This window comes from Saccopteryx bilineata, chromosome 2, assembly GCF_036850765.1.
Source record: "Saccopteryx bilineata isolate mSacBil1 chromosome 2, mSacBil1_pri_phased_curated, whole genome shotgun sequence".
NCBI lineage: Eukaryota > Metazoa > Chordata > Mammalia > Chiroptera > Emballonuridae > Saccopteryx > Saccopteryx bilineata.
The window spans coordinates 229,579,143-229,605,576 of NC_089491.1; the positions used below are offsets into that span (position 1 = coordinate 229,579,143).

At 44.9% G+C, this 26,434-nt stretch overlaps 1 protein-coding gene and 1 non-coding gene across 8 annotated transcripts in view; one reads left to right on the plus strand and one right to left on the minus strand.

Moving 5' to 3' along the window:
* Positions 1-26,434, minus strand: part of ITSN1 (intersectin 1) — a 234,736-nt gene that overhangs the window by 190,151 nt on the left and 18,151 nt on the right. The window lies entirely within an intron of this gene.
* TRNAP-GGG (transfer RNA proline (anticodon GGG)) lies at positions 24,954-25,029 on the plus strand. Its single transcript has one exon. It is a non-coding gene; the product is annotated as a tRNA-Pro (tRNA).

Below are 26,434 nucleotides of genomic sequence, written 5' to 3' on the forward strand. Positions count from 1 at the left end.
TCGCCCCCTGGTGGACAGAGCGTCGCCCCTGGTGGGCGTGCCGGGTGGATCCTGGTCGGGCGCATGCGGGAGTCTGTCTGACTGTCTCTCCCTGTTTCCAGCTTCAGAAAAATGCAAAAAAAAAAAAAAAGAAGGAAAGAAGGAAAGAAAGAAGGAAAGAAAGAAAGAAAGAAAGAAAGAAAGAAAGAAAGAAAGAAAGAAAGAAAGAAAGAAAGAAAGAAAGAAAGAAAACAAGCTTGATTCTCCAAAGACTGAGTATCCAGTCTGAGAATCAAATCGACACCGTATTTTTCAGGCTGCAGTCCACCTCACGTCATTCCTCTGCCCATTCTTAATGTGGTGAAGAAGGGAACAAGAACAGGGTATAACTTTTCTGACTGAGTGAATAGTTCATATGGAGGAATATAGTCATGAACAGAGAAAGAGAAGAAGGGAACGTTAACAGTAACTGTATAATTCTCATCTATGATGACCCTTTCAATTGTTGTTTCACAGTCTTTTAAGTTAAGCAAGAGACTGGAAAGAAAGAAAAATAAGTGATTAACTATAAACATGGACAATGTTCATAGTGTATAAATAAAAAAAAAAGGAAGAGAAAGTACAGTGGGACATACAATAAACATTATCAGTAGTAGTCCTGAGTAGCCAGAGACAAGACAATTTATTTCTTTGCTTGTATTTATTTTTTTTAGTTTATTTATTTATTTTTTTCTTTACAGGGACAGAGAGAGAAAGTCAGAGAGAGGGATAGATAGGGACAGACAGGAACGAAGAGAGATGAGAAGCATCAATCATCAGTTTTTCGTTGCGACACGTTAGTTGTTCATTGATTGCTTTCTCATATGTGCCTTGACCATGGGCCTTCAGCAGACTGAGCAACCCTTGGGTCCAAGCTGGTGAGCATTTTTTATTTTGCTCAAGCCAGATGAGCCCGCGCTCAAATTGGCAACCTTGGGGTCTCGAACCTGGGTCCTCGGCATCCCAGGCCAATGCTCTATCCACTGCGCCACCGCCTGGTCAGGCTCTTTGCTTGTATTTAATGCACACTTTTCAAATTTTCTATAATGACTACGTAAGTCATTAAGAAAAACAATTTTTGTATGGCAAAAACAACCAAGAAAGCATTTCATTTTATATATAAAGGTATAATTTACAGGAACTACTTTATGAAATTGTTTCAAGCTAAGCAGCAAGACACATGATAATGAAAAGAATTACTTTCTTCCTATTGTTAGAAGTTTTGTACATTAATTAGTCCAACAAACATTTATTAAACGGCTATCACATTCTAGATCCACTGTCTGCCAAGATCCCCAAAACAGTAATAAAGATATAACTACATAGTAAATTCTCATTATCATGGTGCTTCAGAACATAGCTGTAAATCTTCCTGCTTCCCTCCCCACCTCCAACTTTAAATACCCCTCAAAAAACCTAAGAAACCTTCTGTAAGGTCACTACATCCAATATGCTGCAAAAAAGAGCACTACTGTGAAATATGTGCTGTCCTTTTCTCTTTTTTCTTTTTTTTTGTGACAAAGACAGAGAGAGAGGGACAGATAGGGACAGAGAGACAGGAAGGGAGAGAGATGAGAAGTATCAATTCTTCGTTGCAGCACCTTAGTTGTTCATTGATTGCTTTCTCATATGTGCTTTGACCCAGGGGCTCCAGCAGAGCAAGTGACCCTTTGCTCAAGCCAGTGACCTTGGGCTCAAGCTGGCGAGCCTTGCTCAAAATAGATGAGCCTGCGCTCAAGCCGGCAACCTTGGAGTTTCAAACCTGGGTCTTCCACGTCCCAGTCCATTGCTCTATCCACTGTGCACCATCTGGTCAGGCTGTGCTGTTCTTCCTTCTCTTACCAGATCCTTCTCTACCTGTCTACCCCTGCAGGAAATTATATACTACTCACAAAAATTAGGGGATATTTCATATATTTCTTGCTCACAGGCCATGCCTGACCATGAGACTTGCTTTGGCCAATGAAGTATGAGTAGTAATGGCATATACCACTCAAGAGCAGAAGCAAAATCCAGAACCAGTGGGAGACCCTGTCATGGCTCTTTTCATTTGCCCATTCTGTGTCCTGGCATAAAGCCCACAAAGGCCATTAATGTGAGAAATAAACTTCTGTTACTCTAAATGATGGAGATTTGTGGATTATTACTGCAGCACAATTTGCCAAAAGCTGACTAATTCATATACGTTTGACTAAACTTCGATATAGTCAAGAACACTACTCCCCAATGGCCAGGTGGTAGAAATAAGTAACCTCCTTCTTGGCTGTGTTCACTCTGTAGATTACAACTTAACCTTGTAAGTGGTAGATAATAACAATTTGGTCCCTAAACCATGCATCACTAGCCCAGTGCCTACTTTGTTTTGCTCTGTCTTCAGGGCAGGCCAAACTGCTACACATAAGGAACCTACGGCTGCCCTCTCGCTCAACCCTCAGACATGTATGAAAACCCCTTCCTGGAAAAAAACCTGCCAAGAGCAGAACCAACGAAAATATTCCACAGGACACAAGAGAAGAAGAAATGGCCAGAAGAATAAAACCTACCACTTTCCTTTGAAATAAATTAACTGTAACAATCAATACATTGTACTCCTAAAATTAATGTAATGTTATATGTCAATTATATCTCATTGTTTAAAAATTAAGTATGTTATTTTTTTATTTATAAATAAATTTTTATTTTAATGGGGTGACATCAATAAATCAGGGTACATATATTCAAAGAAAACATGTCCAGGTTATAAAGTATGTTATTTTTTTAAATTAGAAGATATCTGCTTAAGAAACAGGAAAATGCAAAAGAATATATCTATTAAATTATAAGCTGCTGCCTAACCGGTGGTGGCACAGTGGATAGAGCATTGGTTTGGGACGCTGAGGTCCCAGGTTCAAAGCCCTAAAGTGACCGGCTTAAGCATGGGCTCCCCAGCTTGAGCACAGGATTGTTAGCTTGAGCATGGGATCATAGACATGACCCCAAGGTCACTGGCTTGAGACCAAAGGTCGCTGGGCCCAAAGTCCAAGGTGGCTGGCTTAAGCAAGGGTTCACTGGCTCGCCTGGAGCCCTTTGGTCAAGGCACAAATGAGAAGCAATCAATGAACAACTAAAGTGTTACAAGTACGAGTTGATGCTTCTCATCTCTCTCCCTTCCTGTCCATCTGTCCCTGTCTTCTCTCTCTCTCTTAAAAAAAAAAAAATGCTTATTGTTTAGTGAGGCATTGTGTTAGGTGCTTCAACATCCTCACAGAAACCCTACAAGGCAAGAACTGTAATTCACCCCATTCCATAGATGAAGAAACAGAGGCACAAAAAAAGTTAGCTGGCTTACGGTTACACAATCAGTAGCTGAACAGTTTGGCTCCAGAATTTGTGCTCTTCATCCCTTTGCTATACTGCCTCTCAACCATGAAATAATAAAACTTGCCCCATAGCCTAATCAAAGACTTTTTAGAAAATGTTCATAGTCCCGGTGAGGAAATGTGTATCAACCTACAAATGCATAAATGAAATGGAACAACAAATTGGAAGAAAACAAGAAAGAAAGAAAATGCTCATGGCTGCATTCTGTTATGTCACTTTCAAGTGCCAACTCCCACTGTCTGCACAAATTCTGTAAGTAATTCTTGATTCTAGAACTTGCCTCTCTAATCAGATTTAGGAATGTCACAAAGAAGTAAACCCCAAACCAGATCCAGATGGGTGAGTGTCATTTTATCATTCAGATTTAGACTTCTGCTAACATTTCTGAATCTAACAAAACGTTGCTCAGGATGTTCTGACTCAGCAGTCTGTTTCCCAGAGCATCTGGGTTGCACATTGACTGTAATTAAAAGAGGTTACAGCCTGACCTGTGGTGGCGCAGTGCATCAAGCGTCAACCTGGAACGCTGACGTCGCCGGTTCAAAACCCTGGACTTGCCTGGTCAAGGCACATATGGGAGTTGACGCTCCTCCCCCCTCCTCTCTCTCTCTCTCTGTCTCTCTCTATCTCTCTCTATCTCTCTCTCTCTTCTCTAACATGAATAAATAAATTAAAAAAAAAAAGAGGTTACAAGTTACCAGCAGAGCTGGGCCTACAGGCCCATCTTACTCAAACCCATATGATTATATATTGGTTAACAGCTTTGGGAACTGAATCACAAACAGAAGAAGAAATGTAAAAGGTAATGTACTTCATGGTAAAACCAATATGAATGAATATGAATCTAGAGTTTATAAGATTTCATTTTCTGAGCAATAAGGCGTTACTGCCAGATGCACCTAGCATGGCTGCAACTGCCTGGAGTATGACCTCAGAATTTGAAGAAACTTCAGGCCATCTCTAGAACAATCTTTTATAAACAATTCCTGTTCCTTCTAGAATTAAAGAGTAGACTAAAGCCCTGAAATGTACCTACCTGATAAATGCTCATTTATACCAAATGTCATTTTTATAATGTTATAAAGCTCCTATTTAATTTTATGGTAATGTAAGAATTTTTTTTAAATTAAATCCACCTATCCAATATGCCATTTGTAATGGTTTCATTACTACACAGGGTAGCAGATGTGAGATGCTGTTTTCTCATCTGTTACATAAGGATATTTCCCATCTATCTCAAAGACATGTGGAAACAAATTTTATTTATTTACTTTTTTAGATTTTATTTATTCATTTTTTATTAAAGAGAGAGAGAGGGAGAGAGAGAGAGAGAACAGGGGGAGGAGCAGGAAGCATCAACTCCCATATGTGCCTTGACCAGGCAAGCCCAGGGTTTTGAACCGGCGACCTCAGCATTCCAGGTCGACGCTTTATCCACTGCGCCACCACAGGTCAGGCCTGGAAACAAATTTTAGATGGGATATGTGAAAGTCTCTTGCAAAATACCAGAGCCATGACAGGTACTCAAACATTCCTATGTTAAGTGTAGGGTGATGGTATGGGTGACATAAAACCATAAGTTATTCTAAAGCATACTTTACAAAAGCTAGGCACAACTCTGATTAAGTACTAATCTTAACAGTCACTTATCTGATGAACTCAGCTTCATGCAATCCAGAAGCTAGATAATACCAGGAGAATATCCTCACGAGGATAATGGGTATCATTCATATAGTTACTAAGGGAAATCAGTTGATTCCTTAAGCTAGACATAACTATAATACCATTTCTGAGAGCAGAGGCTCCAAAATCTACCCCACAACCTGTATGTTCAAATGTTTCATTTCATTAGGGATAAGAACGTTCAGCACAATAAACCTTAGCATGGCCTAACCTGTGCTGGTGCAGTGGATAAAGCATCAACCTGAGGTCCCCGGTTCGAGACCCTGGGCTTGCCCAGGCAAGGCACATAGTGGTACCTTGAGATACAAATTTAATTCGTTCTATAACCGAGCTCATAAGTCAGTCAACTCGTATATCAAACTGCCGATACTGGACCCGTGAGCCAACGCGCCAGCTAGCGGCAGCTTCCCGAATCACGACTAGTATCTTGGAATTTCGCTCAGACCTCAAACAAAAATACAGACCAAGCCACAGCTCGTATCTTTAAAAAAAAAAAAAAAAAAAGCCTGACCTGTGGTGGCGCAGTGGATAAAGCATCAACCTGGAAATGCTGAGGTTGCTGGTTCAAAACCCTGGGCTTGCCTGGTCAAGGCACATATGGGACTTGATGCTTCCTGCTCCTCCCCCCTTCTCTCTCTCTCTCTTCCCTCTCTATAATGAATAAATAATATCTTTAAAAAAAAATCGTATGTTGGTCTGTTCATATCTCAAGGTACCACTGTATTACTGTAGAAGCAACAACTGCCTAACCTGTGGTGGTGTAGTGCAATGGTTCCCAACCCCTGGGCTGCGGACCGGTAACCGGTCCGCAGAGAAAGAATAAATAACTTACATTATTTCCGTTTTATTTATATTTAAGTCTGAACGATGTTTTATTTTTTAAAAATGACCAGATTGCCTCTGTTACATCCGTCTAAGACTCACTTTTGACGCTTGTCTCAGTCACGTGATACATTTATCCGTCCCACCTTAAAGGGTGGTCCGTGAAAATATTTTCCGACATTAAACCGGTCCGTGGCCCAAAAAAGGTTGGGGACCACTGGTGTAGTGGATAAAACCTTGATCTGGAATGCTAAGGTCACTGGTTCAAAATCCTGGGCCTGCTGGCTCAAGGCACATATGAGAAGAAACTACAAGTTAATGCTTCCCACTCCTCCCTCCTATCTCTCTCTCTCTCTCTCTCTCTCTCTCTCTCTCATTTTCACTCTCTAAAAAAATAAAGAAAATATATATTTTTTAAAATAGCTACAACCCCTGGCCGGTTGGCTCAGTGGTAGAGCGTCGGCCTGGCATGTGGAAGTCCCGGGTTTGATTCCTGGCCAGGGCACACAGGAGAGGCGCCCATCTGCTTCTCTACTCTTCCCTCCTCTCCTTTCTCTCTATCTCTCTCTTCCCCTCCTATAGCCAAGGATCCATTGGAGCAAAGTTGACCCAGGCACTGAGGATGGCTCCAGGCACTAGAATGGCTCCGGCCACAACAGAGCAATGGCCCAGATGGGCAGAGCATCGGCCCCTAGTGGGCATACCGGGTGGATCCCAGTCCAGCGCATGCAGGAGTCTGTCTCTCTGCCTCCCTGCTTCTCATCTCAGAAAAACAAATACGAGTTGATGATTCCCGCTCCTCCATTTCCCTCTCTCTCTCTCTCTCTCTCTCTCTCTCCCCCCCTTTGTCTAAAGTCAATAAAATCTTTTTAAAAATTAGCATGAATAAGTTTAAGTCACAAGAGGGTTATAAGACACCTTTGTGTTATGAAAGGATTATGAAAATAAGATTTGTAAAGCAGAGGACCCTAGTGAATACATGGGAAGAGGCAGAGACAAAAGTTTGGGAAGAGGTGGAAACAAAGGTAAAGAGACACCGCTGGGGCAGGGACTTTTATCGCAGTGAGGTCAGTTTGGCCTAGAAGGATAAGCCAAAAGACAGGGTAAGCAGGCAGAGGAAGAGGGCGAAGGAACATGTAGGCTGAGGGAAATGAAATGTGAAGGTAAGTGCATGTGACAAAAGACCACATTTTGAGGTCCAGGAGACCGAAGTCAGGAAAGGTGATGTATGGTTGAAAAGAAGAGGAGCAAACTAGAAAGGTCGACAGGGACAATACATAAAGCGATTTTTAGACTGTGAGTAAAGATTTAGATTTTCTCCTGTAGGGTAGCAATTCCCAGTGTGGCCCGTGGACCCCTAGACTTCCCAAGATCCTGTCAGGGGATCAGGAAGGTCAAAATTTATTATCAAAGTTGTATCCAGACAACATTTTCCCTCTTACTGCGTCTCTATTGGTACTAATACAAAAACAAGGGTGATGCCTGACCTGTGGTGGCGCAGTGGATAAAGCATCGACCTGGAATGCTGAGGTAGCCGGTTCAAAACCCTGGGCTTGCCTGGTCAAGGTACATATGGGAGTTGATGCTTCCTGCTCCTCCTCTCTTCTCTCTCTCTCTTTCCTCTCTAAAATGAATAAATAAAATATTATAACAAAAACAAGGGCAGTTAAAACTGCTGCCACCTCAACAGTGGCACTGAGCTGTGCCAGTGGGCACTGGATTCTTAATTGCCCCACACTCATTAAAAAAAGAAAAAAGTTTCGCCTGACCAGGCAGTAGAGCAGTGGATAGAGCATTGGACTGGGATTCAGAGGACCCAGGTTTGAGGCCCCGAGGTTGTCAGCTTGAGCACAGGCTCATCTGGTTTGAGCAAAAGCTCACCAGGTTGGACCCAAGGTCGCTGGCTCGAGCAAGGGGTTACTCAGTCTGCTAAAGGCCCGCGGTCAAGGCACATACGAGAAAGCAATCAATGAACAACTAAGGTGTCACAATGAAAAACTGATGATTGATGCTTCTCATCCCTCTCCGTTCCTGTCTGTCTGTCCCTGTCTATCTCTCTCTCTGACTCTCTCTCTGTCTCTGAAAAAAAAAGAAAAGAAAAAAGTTTCACTTCAGGATGTCTTTGATGAGTCATCAAAAAGTATCACTGTATTAAATCTCAGACCTTGTATATGTGTTTAATACCTGTGACTAAAAGGGAAGTAGTCATAAACCACGTCTATGGTGCACCAGCTATGACTGATGTTTCAAGGACACACACCTGTGCAAATGGGCTGCAAGCTGAACTAGCCACTTTTTCCATGGAACATAATTGTTATTTGGCAGAACAGCATCAGAAAAACTATGGTTATTCAGACCAAAGTGTTAAGCAGACAGTGTCTCATGAATGAAGTGAATCTATGCTTCAAGAAAAACAACTCACCATATTAGATGCTAATGATAAAATTTGAGCTTTTTGAATAAAAATTAGAAATTTGGAAAACTTACATCTGCTATTGAGCTAGACTGCTTACCAATATTTTCAGAATTTTCTAATAAGATAGGTGGGGATATTAACAACTAGGATTTTGTAATATTGTTTAATGAAATGAATCAATATTTACACGACCTACAAAGCTCAGGAAACAAATATTTTCCAAATAACCAACCAATACGAGTTACAAAAATCACACAGGGTAAAACATCCATTCAAATTGTAAGGTGAATCAGTAGACTTTATTATAACAGAATAGAAAAAGTTCACTAATGTGATTTCAGATCCCACATTGCAACTAATCCTTAAGAAATCACCAGTGTCGCCTGACCTGTGGTGGTGCAGTGGATAAAGCGTCGACCTGGAAATGCTGAGGTTGCCGGTTCGAAACCCTGTGCTTGCTTGGTCAAGGCACATATGGGAGTTGATGCTTCCTGCTCCTCCCCCCTTCTCTCTCTCTGTCTCTCTCTCTCCTCTCTCTCTCTCCTTTCTAAAGTTAATAAATAAAATAAAAACAAAAATTAAAAAAAAAAAAATCACCAGTGTCAAATTTGGGTCCAGTATCAAAAAATAATCCAAATTTTCTGAAAATGCCATTGAAAGACTCCTGGTTTCTCCAACTACATATCTGTATAAGGCCAGATTTTCAACTACTTCAACCAAAACATTTCTCAGCAGACTGTCTGCAGAAGCAGGTCTGGGAATCCAGCTATCCTCTACTCAACCAAATGTAAAATGCAAAGTGATGCCACTCTCTAAGTTATTTTTGTTTTGTAAAAACAGTTAGCTTTCATTAAAAAATTGTTATTTATGCCTGACCTGTGGTGGCGCAGTGAATAAAGTGTTGACCTGGAAATGCTGAGGTCACCGGTTCGAAACCCTGGGCTTGCCTAGTCAAGGCACATATGGGAGTTGATGCTTCCAGCTCCTCCCCCTTCTCTCTCTCAGTCTCTCTCCCTCTCCTCTCTAAAATGAAAAAATTTAAAAAAAAAAATTATTTATGTAAGCTTGTAATAGTCTGTCATAATTCCAATAAAATTAATAAATATTTGGTAAATGTCTCAGTTTTCATTTCTAATATACCAAACGGATTTTTTTAAGACACAGGAAGAGAGACAGAGAAACAGGAACATCAAGCTGTTCTTGTATGTGCCCTGACCAGGGATCAAACCAGCAACCTCTGTGCTTTGGGACAATGCTCCAACCAAATGAGCTATCCAGCCAGGGCTTAGCAAATAGATTTTTTAAATGCACATTAAAAAAAAGCTCCTTGAGGACTACAATAACTTCTTTTTTTTTTAGCGAGAGAAGGGGTTAGGCAGGAAAGGAGAGACATGAAAAGCATCAACTCATAGTTGCATCATTTAGTTGTTCATTGGTTGCCTTCTCATACATGCCTTGTCCTCCAGCCGAGGCAGTGATTTCTTGCTTAAGCCGGCAAACTTTGGGCTCAAGCCAGCGACCATGGAGTCATGTCTATGATTCCACAGTCAAGCTGGTGAACCCATGCTCAAGCCAGCAACCTCAGGGTTTTGAACCTGGATCCTCAGTGTTCCAGACCAACACTCTATCCACTGTGCCACCGCCTGATCAGGCCAAAATAACTTCTAAGAGTATACAAGCCTGATCAGGCGGTGGCACAGTGGATAGAGCGTCAGACTTGGATGCGGAGGACCTAGGTTCGAAACCCCAAGGTCACCAGCTTAAGTGCAGGCTCATCCGGTTTGAGTGTGGGCTCACCAGTTTAAGCTAGGGGTCGCTGGCTTGAGCGTGGGATCATAGACATGACTCCATGGTCACTGGCTTGAGCAAGGGGTCACTCGCTCTGCTACAGCCCCCCAATCAAGGCACATATGAGAAAGCAATCAATGAACAACAAAAGAGCCACAACGAAGAATCAGTGCTTCTCATCTCTCTCCCTTCCTGTCTGTCTGTCCCTATCTGTCCCTCTCTCCGTCTCTCTCTCTCTCTCTGTCTCATACACAGACATAAAAAAGTATACAAGGGTCCTGAAACTATAGTTTGTGACCACTGGAGATGAAAGCACAGGTAAGATTTTATTATGAGGCAGCTCCTGAGAAAATACACTTCTCTGATAACAATATGTAAGTAAAACCAAATCAATTAGGGAAACCAGACTGTCAGCAAGCAGCAGCCTTTAAGAACAAAGTAGTAAAGTGAAAAATGAGGAAGGGTGGACTAATGGTGGGGATAGAAAGAAAAAGATGAATCAGAGAGTATTTTGGAGACAGAATCAACAGAATCCAGCAACCAACTTCAGAATCAGAAAGAAAGAGTCCAGGCTTGCAAGGCTAACCTGTCACTGCCTGTCCACCTAGCAGGCCTAGAGACAGGTACTGAGTCTATTCTATATAGTCCCATGCAGCTTAACAACAGGGATAAGTCCTGATAAATGAGTTGTTAGCCAAGCTCGTCGTTGTGTGAACATCATAGAGACACTTATACAAACCTAGGACAGCACAGCCTACTACACACCTAGGCTGCATGATGTAGTCTCCTGCCTAGGATACCAGCCTGTACAGCACATTACTGTACAAACAACATGAGAGTAAATCAAGCACAAGAGAACACACTGCCACCAAGAGACTCATAACCACGGGACATATGAGGCTGCTGCCCACATAACACAGCACATTGTTTACAGCAAGCTTTCTTTTTACTAAGTAGAAAGAGTACACTCTAAAATAACATCAAAAATGGTACAGTAAGTATATAACCAGTAACATAGCTATTTGTGTCATTATCCAGTATGCTGTACTATACATATTGTATGTGCTGTACTTTTACATGACTGACTGGCAGCACGGTGGGTTCGTTTACACCAGCATCACCACAAACTTCATTGTAGTACGATGTCACTAGGTAAAGGGAATTTTTCAGCTGTCATACATGGGGTCCCATTATTGACCAAAATGTCATTATGCAGCACATGGCTGTATATAGATGTATATAGACAGTCTATAGTCAGAGTATGAGTTCTAACAACAGTACCCTGACACCAACTGGCTGCCCTACAATTCAATTCAGTTCTGACACTGATTACCTGGAGTTAATGTAGACTCCAACAGGAGTGTTAATGCAGTCTCACCTGATGTCAGCTACAGTCCTGAGTACCTCCAAGGAACCAGCATTTCTGCTCAGCAGGCTACAAAGTCAAAGCATCCCTCAACTGCCTCCTAGGTTCAATAATTTATTAGAAATGACTCAGAACTCAGGAAGGAGCTACACTAGTGATTACAGTTTTGTGATAAAAGACACGTCTCAGGAATAATTAAATGGAAGAGGCTCACGGGGCAAAGTATGGGAGAGGGAGGTGCAGAGCTTCCATGGCCTCGTGCCCTCTGTGGAATGCTGAGTCCCACCGTTCCATACATCTAAAGGTCCACCAAACCAGAAGCTCTCTGAACCCCACCGTTATAAGATTTTTATGTGGCGTTTCATCATGTAGGCATAATTGAGTAAATCACTGGCCATGTGACTGAACTCAATCTCCAGTCCCTCTCCCTTCCCAAGTGATGGCAGACAGTTGGGGATGGTGGTGCCAGTGGTGGGGGTGGGGTTGAAAGTCACTTCATTAGCATAAACTCAGATAAAGGGGCTCATTTTGATTAAGTATGACATGCCTACCACTCAGGAAATTCCAAAGGATTTAGGGGCTCTGTTTCAGCAGTCAGGAGCAAAGATCAACTACATATTTTTTTATTATATGACAAAGTATCTAACATAGTTATTGATCGAGCAGAGAAAAGGCTGGTTGGCAGAAAGGTGGTAGGCAGGCTAAGTTTTAGAGACATTGACTCCGAAGAGCCCAAAGAATACAGCAGGGAAATGGTTAGAACTCAGAAGAAAGGATAGTGCTTCAGGTATGCAAAGATAATAGGATTTATTCACAGTAGCTAAAACTCTCAAGAGTAAAGATGACTTGTCCTGGAAGAAAGTGTGGGGCCAAAAGAGGGTAGGAAAAAAAGCTGTAGGGACAGCAACATTTAAGAATAAGGATTTCTCGATGGAGACTAAGAAATCCTAGACTTAAGAGAGGGGAGAAAACAAAGTATAGGGCACAGAAAACCAATGAAGAAGAGTGTTTCTAAAGAAAGAACTTGCTGAATGTCACAAAAACTTAATAAACAAATGCATGGACATTGTGTATGGGAATCACGTTGGGGCAGAGGCAAAATTATTATCAGCAGTGTTACCTCTTGGTTCTTGAGTTCAGCAAAAAAACAATTCAGAGTCAAGATGGTGCAAGAGGAAATTTATTTAGTATGCAAAGCCAAAGTACACTGAAAGAGAAGATCTGAGTGGCAGAGAGCTGCTAGCTGTTTAAAAAGAAAGGCACAGCTGACCTGTGGTGGCGCAGTGGATAAAGCGTCGACCTGGAAATGCTGAGGTCGCCGGTTCGAAACCCTGGGCTTGCCTGGTCAAGGCACATATGGAAGTTGATGCTTCCAGCTCCTCCCCCCCTTCTCTCTCTGTCTCTCCCTCTCCTCTCTAAAAAATAAATAAATAAATAAATAAAAAAAAAAAAAAGAAAGGCACAGAGGCAGAAGAAATGAGCCAGCTGGGCTGTGTGGACTCAAGAAACAAGTTAGAGGCAAAAGAAGGGCCCTTGGGTTAGCCTGGGACCAGCTGCAGCACACTGCTCCCTCGGTTGCATGTGTCACTGGGACACTTAGAGCTAGAAAAAAGAAAGCAAAGATATACACCTGAAGAAAGATGTGTGTGCTCTAGAGAGAGAGAGAGAGAGAGAGAGAGAGAAAGAGAGAGAAAGAGAGAGAAAGAGAGAGAGAGAGAGAGAAAGAGAGAGAGCGCGCGCGCACACACTGGGTCCTTTGTCTTAAGGGTTTTATCTGTTTTCTAAAGCAGAAATTTTAGGGGAGGTCTCAGGGGAGGGTCTCAATAGAATATTCATCAGCTTTCCAGGTGTGTCCTTTAACATGCTGATACATCAAAAAGAGCATATAGGTCATTCTCATCAGTTTCACCTTCAAAGAATGTCACCAGGCCCTGGCCGGTTTGCTCAGCGGTAGAGCGTCGGCCTAGTGTGCAGAGGACCCGGGTTCGATTCCCGGCCAGGGCACATAGGAGAAGCGCCCATTTGCTTCTCCACCCCTCCGCCGCGCCTTCCTCTCTGTCTCTCTCTTCCCCTCCCGCAGCCAAGGCTCCATTGGAGCAGAGATGGCCCGGGCGCTGGGGATGGCTCTGTGGCCTCTGCCCCAGGCGCTAGAGTGGCTCTGGTCGCAACATGGCGACACCCAGGAGGGTCGCAACATGGCGACACCCAGGATGGGCAGAGCATCGCCCCCTGGTGGGCAGAGCGTCGCTCCCTGGTGGGCGTGCCGGGTGGATCCCAGTCGGGCGCATGCGGGAGTCTGTCTGACTGTCTCTCCCTGTTTCCAGCTTCAGAAAAATGCAAAAAAAAAAAAAAAAAATGTCACCAGGCCCTGGCTGGTTGGCTCAGTGGTAGAGCGTCGGCCTGGCGTGCGGGGGACCCGGGTTCAATTCCCGGCCAGGTCACATAGGAGAAGCGACCATTGCTTCTTCACCCCCACCCCTTCCTTCCTCTCTGTCTCTCTCTTCCCCTCCCGCAGCCAAGGCTCCATTGGAGCAAAAGATGGCCCGGGCGCTGGGGATGGCTCCTTGGCTTCTGCCCCAGGCTCTAGAGTGGCTCTGGTCATGGCAGAGTGACGCCCCGGAGGGGCAGAGCATCGCCCCCTGGTGGGCAGAGCGTCGCCCCTGATGGGCATGCCAGGTGGATCCCGGTCGGGCGCATGCGGGAGTCTGTCTGACTGTCTCTCCCCGTTTCCAGCTTCAGAAAAATACAAAAAAAAAAAAAAAGAATGTCACCAGGTCTGACCTGTGGTGGCGCAGTGGATAAAGCATCGACCTGGAACGCTGAGGTCACCAGTTCAAAACCCTGGGCTTGCCTGGTCAAGGCACATATGGGAGTTGATGCTTCCTGCTCCTCCCCCTCCATTCTCTTTCTTTCTCTCTCTCTCTCTCTCCTCTCTATAAAAATGAATAAATTAAAAAAAAAAAAAAAAAAAGAATGTCACCAAAGAGGGCCCAGGACTGAGGTGGGTCTGCTTCAGCATGGTCTGGAATGTGTAAAATAAAACTCTGTGATTTATTATCTCTCTGTAAATTGCTTGGCCCATTTGTTTACCCATCTGTCTCAGTTTCCCAATTCCACTTGCCATGGAATTTTCCTAGCTTCTTACTATCCTGCCTCAGAAATAGACTGCCACAGGTGTGATAAGGTGTCAAAGAACTGTAAAATTTAGTATTGGCAATGCCATTTTAAAGAGGAAAGGTCAGGCTTCTTGCCTCCTCCTTTCTGTGGAGAATGGAAAGAGAAAAATGCTTCCTGGCTTAGAAGGGCAACTGGGTCAGATAAGTCATAATTTAACTGCAGAGCAAGGAAGATGGAACTTATCTGAGAATCCCTTCACTTCTCTTTTCTTAAAAGCCTTTAGAAAAAAGTGTTTATGAACATTAAGAATTCCTACACTCTGACTCACCCTCCCATCCTAAAGTCATGAGAGTAACGTATACCTCTTGACCAGGGGTTGGGAACCTTTTTGGCTGAGAGAGTCATGAACACCACATATTTTAAAATGTAATTCCGTGGGAGCCATACCATGTCCCATGTACATTACGCATTATCCAATAAAAATTTGGTGTTGTCCCAGAGGACAGCTGTGATTGGCTCCAGCTACCTGCAACCATGAACGTGAGTGGTAGGAAATGAATGGATTGCAATACACGAGAATGTTTTATATTTTTAACATTTTTTTATAAAGATTTGTCTGCAAGCCAAATGCAGCCATCAAAAGAGCCACATCTGGCTCACGAGCCATAGGTTCCCGACCCCTGCTCTAGACAAAGGGATCACAAGCCCCTCCTCACCCACCCCAACTGGTATGTAATTTGATCTATAAAATCAGCCACAGAATGGTAGGAACTTGTTACGTGATTTCAGATTGTGCCCTGTGTAGCTAGCCGGCTAATTAATAAACTTCTCAAAAATTCATCTGGACTTGGTGTCTCTATGTAACCCGTGGATTAAGGTACAGTACTTTACAACACAGGTAACAGGAACAAAGACAGCCAACACTGACTACTCTTCCAAGAAATATGGCTATTAGAGGAAGGCGTGAGAAGCCAACAGTTAGAGGGAGCATGGTGTCAAGTGAGGCAATCGTGAACAGATGTGATGGAACTAGTAGAAGAAAGGAAGACACAGAAGACACAGGGGACAGAGAATGAGCATAACTGAGATTGGGGCTTTTATTTTATTTATTTATTTATTTATTTATTTTGCATTTTCTTTTGCATTTTTCTGAAGCTGAAAACAGGGAGAGACAGTCAGACAGACTCCCGCATGCGCCCGACCGGGATCCACCCAGCACGCCCACCATGGGGTGACGCTCTGCCCACCAGGGGGCGATGCTCTACCCATCCTGGGCATCGCCATGTTGTGACCAGAGCCACTCTAGCGCCTGAGGCAGAGGCCACAGAGCCATCCTCAGCGCCCGGGCCATTTTTGCTCCAATGGAGCCTTGGCTGCGGGAGGGGAAGAGAGAGACAGAGAGGAAGGTGCGGCGGAGGGGTGGAGAAGCAAATGGGCGCTTCTCCTGTGTGCCCTGGCCAGGAATCGAACCCGGGTCCTCCGCACGCTAGGCTGACGCTCTACCGCTGAGCCAACCGGCCAGGGCCAGATTGGGGCTTTTAGATAGACGCCAAAACCTTTTTCCATGCCTGCAAAGCCCTCTATGGACTAGACTTACCTCTTTCTCCAACTTCCTTGTTGCAGCCACAGTGGCTTTCTTTCCAAGTACATGATGCTTCTTTTTGCTCCGGGCCCTGTTTGAATGTTGGCCACCCACTCAGCCTGGAAAACAACTACTTTCCTCTCCCTGATTAACTCCTATGCATACTCAGATCCCAAGTAAATGTCACATCTGGACTCTAGAACTAAATTAGATCCTCTTGAATGCTTTCTGTTGGTCAAATAAGTTTGTAAATATGATATATAGGTTTGCTCGCTTATAGTTTGCATTGAGTGGGGGGGGACAGGCTGTAAGCAGGCAGGGTCATTATAGCCTAAGGCTTAGCATTAAGACTAAGCCTTTTCCACCTTTTTAATACTAAGCTCTTTTCAAAACCAAGCTTTTCCCCACACCCTTGTCTGCTGCATGATGTGGGGTAGTGCACTCTCATGAGGAATTCCATTATGCCTCAGATAAGTGACTTTGTATCAGAGACTTCCTTGTTTGTATATTGGATTAAAGGTTTTGATTTCTACACTGTAAAGTGGGGAAGAGGAGCCCATGCTGGAGGAGAGCAGAGAAAGACCACGTGGAGGAGAGGAGAAGCAGCCAAGATGGCAGAGTGCTGAAGGAAAAGCCAGTTTGTGCAGAATTTGTGCAGAGAGAAAGAGATGGGGAACAGTGTAAGGTCGGTGGATGAGGGATAGTCATGTGGAGAACTCAGACCCGCCCACTTTGGCTGGAACCGCCCACAATCAAGCCCGCCAAAGGAAGCTTCCCAGGAACCATTTGGAAAGAAGTGATCATCTGCCAGCCAGTGAAATTTCACCACGTCATAGTAGCTCCACTTCCCTAGAGGGACCCTTTAAATATCTCCCATGCGGTTTAATTCGTGCAACTTCCCTGACCTCCATCTCTCCTCCATCTTTCTTTCCTCGGGGCCAGGGAACCTTGCTGGGCAGGATGTGCGCTCTGTACTCAATAAAGCCGTTTACTTATTCCACACTTTGCGGCTCTGGTCCCGTTCCTTCCTTCTCGGCGGGGAAAAATACCTTACATTTTGGTGCCGAAACCCGGGAGGAGTTAGAAGTCCGCAAGGACCGCTCCTTTCCCCTCCCCTCTGAGAAAGAACCAGGATCTCCGACTTCAACCCACTTCAGCACACGGTGCGGTAAGTCCCCTGCCTCCAGCTTTCCTCTCAGTTCTTTCCTCTGAAACCGTAGCTACGTCAGGGAACTCTTTTCCATCCGAGTGAGTGTGTGCTTGTGGAGACCTCCCCAAGCACATCCACTTTCATCCGTGGCTGGACCTTGAGTTTTTAGGATGTTAATACTCAGGTCTGACCACTCCGAGAACTGAGGGCAGCTGTGAGCGCACAGGAATCTCCCTCCCTAAGGAAGAAAAAACTGTTCTTCTCCGCTGTGGCCAGGCCACAGAACCCACTTAATTAGCCTCCTGAAGGGACTTTCGGTGTTAATGCCCTCACCAATTTAACTATCGCCAAAAAAGCTGGGAACTGATTGGAGATCTCTTACATACACGGCTTCTCATTATTTGCGCACCTGTCCTTAATCTCTGTGCCGCCTGTTCCACCGCGCAGGCATTTTTCTGGCCAGAGAAACCTCACCTAAAACCTCCATTCCTAATCTTTCCTTCTCTGCAGACTCTAAACTCTCTCTCCCCTCCCTTAGCAAAAACCTGTTTCTTATTCGCCATCTACTACCATCTCTCTTTCTCCTCCCCTGCTGGCCAGGGGCCCCTCCCTTCACTGTGCTCTCTAGTCCCTCCTCTGTCAGGCCTTTCTCCCAGACGTCTTACACCGGTTTTCAGGACATCCAACCCCAATTTTCTTTCAGGAAGTTCCTGCCCTGTCCTTTCTTTGGCTACAGCGTTTCCTGCCAGATCTGGATACCAAGCTCCACACGAGCCCCCCTCCTCTTATTCCCAACCCCCGAAACCCCTATCTGGAACCTGTGAACACAGCATTTAAAGTTTTTAACAGTCCCAATTAGTAGAAGCAGGCCAAGGCTGTTCGCCAGGCCCCCATGCAGCAGATGGTAACGCTCTAAACCCCAATTCTTGTGGCAACCCTGAGACCAGCAGAGCCACCAGCTTCCCTGACCTCCATCTCTCTTCCATATTTCTTTCCTCGGGGCCAGGGAACCTTGCCGGGTGGGATGTGCGCTCTGTACTCAATAAAGCCGTTTACTTATTCCACACTTTGCGGCTCTGGCCCCGTTCCTTCCTTCTCGGCAGGGAAAAATACCTTACAAACAGAGGTGGATAAGGCTGGTGAGGTAGAAGAAACCTTTGATTCTAGGAAACTCGGATAAGTCAGTGGCTTTGGGAGCCCTGAATGGGAAGGGAAGTATTTTCCCACTGTGTGTATTTCTTGCCGCTGGTTGCAAGCTAGGATTAAAGGTAATGGCCCATCAGTTCTTGGCTCTGTTGTTTCATTACCGTCTGTCCGAATCAAATGCAAACCTGCATGGGCCAGGCAGCTGTGATGGTGGCTGCAGCTACTAGCTTTACACTTCCTTCATAGCACTTACAACAGCTGGGCTCATTTAGTTATGTGATGGGGCAAACATAGGTCTGTTGGTTGAATAAGTTTGTAAATATGATATATATGTTTGCTCACTTATACTCTGCATTGGATGTGGGGGACAAGCTGTAAGCAGGCAGGGTGCTTATAGCCTTAGGCTTAATTTTAAGCCTAAACTTTTCCCCACACCCTTGACTGTTGCATGATAGGGGGTGGTGCACTTTTATGAGGAATCCCATTACCCCTCAGATAAGTAACTTTGTATCAGAGACTTCCTTGTTTGTATATTGGATTAAAGGTTTTGATTTCTACACTATAAAATGGGGCAGACCGGGAGCTTGCTCTCTCTTGGTTCCTGAGATTAGCATTAGAGAGGAGAGCAGAGAAAGGCCACGTGGAGGAGAGGAGAAGCAGCCAAGATGGCAGAATGCTGAAGGAGAAGCCAGTTTGTGCAGAGTTTGTGTAGAGAGAAGGATATGGGGAACAGAGGTGAATAAGGCTGGTGAGGTACAAACCTTTGATTCTAGGAAAACTCGGATAAGTCAGTAGCTTTGTGAGCATTGAATGAGTGGGTTTTAGAGCCCAGTGTGTGTTTTTACTTGCCCGCCGGGTACAAACTAGGATTAAAGGTAATGGCCCACCAGTTCTTGGATCCGTTGTTTCATTACCGTCTGTCCAAATCAAATGCAAATTGCATGCGCCAGGCGGCTATGATGGTGGCCGCAGCTACTGGCCCTACAATGTCTGTCCCAGTAAAATATGGAGTGAGGACAGGGACCTCACTACTGTCCTTGCTCCTACCACACACAGCAGTCAAGCAGGATATAATTGTGGCACACCTGAAGGGACAGATCCCAAGAGAATGGCAGCAAGTCTTAGAGGAAACAGAAAAGGACAACACCTAGAAACAAGGGGACACACTTTTTCCTTCTCCCTCTTATCTCAAGAAGCAAAGAGTAAGTGTGGATAAGACAGTACAAGCACTACCTGGGGCGTGGGCAGCAAGCCCTGACAGAGGGCAAACTCCCTCCTGAGAGCCACAGTTTGGTGCCACTGGAGAAGAGCAGGAAGGCTTAAGAAAAGAGGCAAATTTGGTTCAATGTCCGTGAGGAAAGGAAAGAAAGCTGAAGAGAAATATGCAGCAAAATACAGCTAAATAGGTAAGGACAAAAGTGCATATCTGTATGGCCTTATCCAGCTGTTGGCAGCCCAAATACAGGAAACAGAACACAGATAATTGAGCCAGTCTAGCAATGGAGGCCTGCAGGGGGTAAGTGACAGGATAACAGAGCAAGTAAAAAGCTGAAACCACCCACCCTGAGGTCCCAAGGGCAGGGAAGAGGAAATGAACTAAGAGGAAACGATAATCTGAGATAAAAGGAAGAAGGTCCAGGAACTAGAGTATCTGAAGGGAACTGCTGAAATCAGAATGTGGGAAATATCATAAATTACGCTTCAGAGATGTCATTTTAAAAGTACAACTACTGTTATCTATCTCTTAGAACAAAATATAAAGAAACAAAAAAACAGCCCATGCCCTTCTGAAAAAAGCCAAGTTGCTATCTTTCCTGGAATCCAAAACAAGAAAGCAAATGGCTGAAGAAAGAATATCCTTTCCAACTCCAACTCTTCCACACTGTGCACATGTTTTCCCAGCAGCTCTAGATGAACTTGAAGTTAAAAGGCTTCCAGATATGAGCCCAGAGAGAATGCTGACACACCTTTAGGCACTAAAATAAAATCCACAATTATAAGTCATTAAACTCATACAGATAATGTCTACAGTCCTAAACTACAGGTGATATGACCAGATTAACAGTTGAGTCTCCCAAACTTCATTCTACCTAGAGCAGTGTTTTTCAACCAGTGTGCCGTGAGATATGGTCAGGTGTGCCGTGGGGAAATTAAACATGGGTCCCCAAACAACGGCCTGCATGCCGGATACTGCCCACGGAGGCTATTTATCCGGCACGCCGCCAGCCGCCTCCATCCAAACATAAACATTTCCCTCACAATCCCTCCAGCTATCAGCGACAGGAAGAGTGGAGGCACAGCAAAGGCTCACTGACCAATCACCTTCTAGGATTCATCCCGACCCCTAGCAATGAACCAATAGTAGGCCGCCTCTCATCCACACCCAGGAAGGTCCCCGCTCGGGCTGCCGCACACTTGTGGCCGTGGTGAGTAGTTGAATCTGCTACTCCTCCCCATGGTCCCGATTTCTAATCCTGGTCAGGACTGGAGGTAAATGTTGCCACCACTAGATGAAGCCTCAGCCTCAGCTGGTTATGTCTATCCTGATGGTGTATATAGATATTTGATCTTTTTCTTTTTAAAAGAGGCCCCCACAGAGGGTGATATACAATGCATCACAATGCTATCTATATTGTATATGGCCTCCTGAACGGTCATCTTCTTAAAGAGCTCAAATCTTTATAGACACCATCAAAACAGACAGAACCAAGGCCCCTACACCAGGCTGACCATGGGATTTGAACCCACAACCTCAGGAAGAACTCTAGTATTTATCAGAATCCTTACCTAGAAAGCAAATTTCTCAATCTGACAGTAGAGATGCTCTGAGGACTTATGATGTTACACAAGTACCTAACATTTTCTAAAATTGATTTTGTCCAGTCTCTATATAGAGAAAGTATTTGCCAAATTGATTTGAACCCACAACCTTAATGAAAACTCCAGTATCTATTAGCGGGGCTATATATATGAGGGGATACATGGGACTGTATATATGAGGGGTTAAATGGGACTGTATATATGAGGTTACATGGGACTGTATATGAGGGGATGTTACATGAGACTGTATTTATAAGGGGATGTTACGTGGGACTGTATATATGAGGGATGTTACATGGGACTGTATATATGAGGGGGTTATCCTTTTTATTTAACTTTTTTTTAATAAATGTAATTTATTTAAACTTTAAATAAATTCTAACAGAGTGTCATTTTGTGTCATTTTGGTAGGTGGTGTGCCCCAGGATTTTGTAAATGTAAAAAATGTGCCGCAGCTCAAAAAAAGGTTGAAAATCACTGACCTAGAGGAATCACAGAATAGTAAAACATATTTGGTTTCAAAATGAATGAGAACAAATTTTGTGGGCAGCACGGAAAGCATTTAAATTTAAAAAGCAAAATGTTGGAATCCATGGGAGTCCAAAAGACCAGAGTAACAGGCTTTATTGAAAGGAAGAAAGGAACCCTGCTGGGCACCTCTCTGGGGAGAAGAGCACCAGTTACAGACTAGGGGCGAATTATATAGTGTTTGGGAGAGCCTGAGGGGATACTGAGGCAAAAGTTTGGGTATGTTCCCTTTATGGTTTTAGGATTTCAGCTTTCTGGAATGCTCCTTCTTGGGGCAGGTTGACCAGCTTCCTAGAATTCCTCTGTCTCAGGGGCGATAGTCCAGTAAGGGTGAGGTCTGACAGATAAGCAGAACATCAAGAGGGCAGTTTGGAATTCACGTATCTATCACAAACTTTATTGAGGAGAAAGTTCATACATAGTTTTTGGTTGCTTTAATGTCTTTGTGTTGTTTTATTAAGGCTATCATTAAAAAAAAAAAAAGAGGTCATGCCTGACCAGGCAGTAGCGCAGTGGATAGAGCGTCGGATTGGGATGCAGAGGACCCAGGTTTGAGACCCTGAGGTCACCAGCTTGAGCGTGGGCTCATCTGGTTTGAGCAAAAGCCCACCAACTTGAACCCAAGGTCGGTGGCTCCAGCAAGGGGTTACTCGGTCTGCTGAAGGCCCCCGGTCAAGGCACATATGAGAAAGCAATCAATGAACAACTAAGGTGTTGCAACGCGCAATGAAAAACTAATGATTGATGCTTCTCATCTCTCTCCATTCCTGTCTGTCTGTCCCTGTCTACCCCTCTCTCTGACTCACTCTCTGTCTCTGTAAAAAACAAACAAACAGGCCTGACCTGTGGTGGCGCAGTGGATAAAGCGTCGACCTGGAAATGCTGAGGTCGCTGGTTCAAAACCCTGGGCTTGCCTGGTCAAGGCACATATGGGAGTTGATGCTTCCAGCTCCTCCCCCTCTTCTCTCTCTCTGTCTCTCCTCCCTCTCTCTCTCTCTCTCTGTCTCTTCCTCTCCTCTCAAAAATGAATAAATAAATTAAAAAACAAACAAACAAATAAATAAATAAATAAAATTTAAAAAAGGAAGTCACTAACCCTGGCTGGTTGACTCAGTGGTAGAGCTTCGGCCCAGCATGTGAAAGTCCCAGGTTTGATTCATGGTCCTGGTAAGGGCACATAGGAGAAGCGCCCATTGTGCTTCTCCATCCTTCCCTATCCCCCTTTTTTCTATCTCTCTCTTCCCCTTCCACAGCGAAGGCTCCATTGGAGCAAAGTTGGCCCAGGCACTGAGGATGGCTCTATGGCCTCTGCCTCAGGCGCTAGAATGGCTCCGGTTGCAACAGAGCAATGCCTCAGATGGGCAGAGCATCGCCCCCTAGTGTGCTTGCCTGGTGGATCCCGGTTGGGCGCATACGGGATTCTGTCTCTCTGTCTCCCTGCTTCTCACTTCAGAAAAATACAAAAAAAAAAAAAAAAGAAGTCACCATTAGCCCCTTCCCATATGATCACTGTAGATAATGAGTGTGTTCTGCCTCACAGAATTATTTCTTCTTGTAATTGATCCCACTTCCCTGCCTTTTAATTACAGTTTAGGTACTACCCTCACAAACTGGTACAAAAGGACCGAAAGGCCCCAGGACAGGCAATAAGAATTTTGTATTCCTTGGCCTTGGTGATTGGTTCAAGCACATGATCAAGCCAGGCCAATTAGAACTCTTAAGATTTTGGTATGAGAATCAGTACATGCCCATTTTTCTTAAGATACCTTGTGCTTTTCCCACTTGCAAATGAAAGGGTGAGACAAATACAACTATGAATAAGGAAAACTGTGGCATTAAACTTTGTCCTCCTTCTCACTACTACAATCCTGTCCTTTTCTTGGTATCAATTTTCTTTTTGTTCCCCTCCCGACCCAACTCCTTAGGCTAGTAGACTGCTTAAACTTAGCACTGAGTGGCTCTGGCCTGTTGGCTCAGTGGTAGAGCGTTGGCCTGGTGTGCAGGAGTCCCGGGTTCGATTCCCGGCCAGGGCACACAGGAGAGGTGCCCATCTGCTTCTCCGCCCCTTCCTCCTCTCCTTCCTCTCTGTCTCTCTCTTCCCCTCCCGCAGCCGAGGTTTCAATGGAGCAAGGGATGGCCCGGGCGCTGGGGATGGCTCCTTGGCCTCTGCCCCAGGAGCTGGAGTGGCTCTGGTTGCGAGGGAGCGACGCCCCGGATGGGCAGAGCGTCGTCCCCTGGTGGGCGTGCCGGGTGGATCCCGGTCGGGCACATGCGGGAGCCTGTCTGACTGCCTCCCTCAAGTTTCCAGCATAAAAAGCAAAAAAAAAAAAAAAAAAGCAATCCATGAACAACTGAAGTGATGCTACTACAAGTTGATGCTTCCATCTATCTTACTCTCCCCATCTTCAAAATCAAAAAATTCGGCCCTGGCCGGTTGGCTCAGTGGTAGAGCGTCGGCCTGGCGTGCGGGGGACCCGGGTTCGGTTCCCGGCCAGGGCACATGGGAGAAGTGCCCATTTGCTTCTCCACCCCCCCCCCCTTCCTCTCTGTCTCTCTCTTCCCCTCCCGCAGCCAAGGCTCCATTGGAGCAAAGATGGCCCGGTCGCTGGGGATGGCTCCTTGGCCTCTGCCCCAGGCGCTAGAGTGGCTCTGGTTGTGGCAGAGCGAAGCCCCAGTGGGGCAGAGCATCGCCCCTTGGTGGGCAGAGCGTAGCCCCTGGTGGGCGTGCCGGGTGGATCCCGGACGGGCGCATGCGGGAGTCTGTCTGACTGTCTCTCCCCGTTTCCAGCTTCAGAAAAATACAAAAAAAAAAAAAAATTCATTTCTAGGGCTCTGGCCAGGTAGCTTAGTTGATTAGAATGTCGTCCATACAAGAATCAACCAATGAATGCATAAGTGGAATAACAAACTGATGTTTCTCTTTCTCTCAACCAATAAATAAAAACTTTCCAAAAAATAAAATAAGAATCCATGCCCTACCCCAATAGCTTGGTTGGTTAGAACGTCTTCCCAAAGCAGAGGCTGCTGGTTCAACCTCTGGTCAGGGCACATACAAGAACAGATCAATGTTCCTGTCTCTCTCCCTCTTTCTTCCCCATCCTCTCTCTCTCTTTCTCTAAAAATCAATAATAAATTCTTTTTAAAAATTCATTCCCAAGCCCTGGCTGGCTGGTTCAGCGGTAGAGCATCGGCCTGGGATGTGGAAGTCCTGGGTTCAATTCCCAGCCAGGGCACACAGGAGAAGTGCCCATCTGCTTCTCTACCCTTCCCCCCTTTCCTTCCTCTCTATCTCTCTCTTCCCTTCCCACAGCCAAGATTCCACTGGAGCAATGTTGGCCCAGGCACTGAGGATGGCTCTATGGCCTGGACCTCAGGCACTAGAATAGCTCTGGTTGCCACAGAGCAGCAGCCCACAACCCAGATGGGCAGAGCTGGGTGGATCCCCTGGGTGTATGTGGGAGTCTGGGCAGAGCTGGGTGGATCTCCCTGATAGGCATGCTGGGTGGATCCCAGTTGGGTGTATGTGGGAGTCTGTCTCTCTGCTTCCTCGCTTCTCACTTCAGAAAAATAGAAAAAAAATAAATTAAAAAAATTCATTCCCATTTTTTAATATTTGTTCACCAAGAAAGGTAAACAGAAAATCCTATTCAGAACCTCAACTAATTTAATGTTTAAAAAGTTAAATAATTTGCCCTGGCCAGTGGTGCAGTAGATAGAGCATTGTCCTGGAGTGCCAAAGTTGTTGGTTCAATATGAGGTCACTGGCTCAATCCCAAGGACCCTGGATGAGTCCCCAGGGCACTGGCTTCACCCCAAGTTCACCAGTTCAAGCTTTAGTCAGGGCATGTATGAGAAGCAATCAATGGGTCCACAACTAAGTGGGACAATGAATTGATGCTTTTCTCTCTTTCTCTCTCTCTCTCTCTCCCTCTCTCTCTCTCAAAAAAAAAAGTTAAATAACTCATCTTTATTTTACACTATTTATTTGATAAATAATGACAGTAGTTTATGGCGTTCTTGTTTCTTTAGAAACTCAAAAAGTTTACGCATATCATAATTCATCTCACCCCATCTCTGAAACCTCAAAGAGTAAATCATGTCCTCTCAGTAAAGAAAAAGTACAAGGCTGGTGTAATGCCGGTGGCAGAGGTCAGGCAGGTTCACATTGGATTCAGGCAGATGGTAAAGACACTGCAGAGCCGGAAAGCATTGGGCCATTCACAACGGTGGGTGAGCACACAGGCAGGGGAAACCGCATCTCAGCCAGACGAAGAGCAAAATGGTCCCTCACAGTGGCAGGCAGACAAGCAGGCAATCCACACATCTGCAATCCCCAACCTCTCAAGCACAAGCACCCATAGCCTTATATAGACCATACACACATGGCAGAACCACGCACTCACGCACTAATCAGGCAAAGCGCTTGCAGCCGGTAACCCCGCAAGCAAGCCTAACACAGTTGCCCCACAGCTGGGTAGAAATGTCAAAATCCACAGATAACTGAAAGTGGAGTCAGTTCAACATTCTTCTCTTGCTCCCCAGTTCACTCCCACATGACAGCTAGAGTGATTGTTTTAAACAAAAGCAAATCATGAAGAAAAGAAAAAGCAGCAAATCATGGGGCTCTGCTTAAAACTC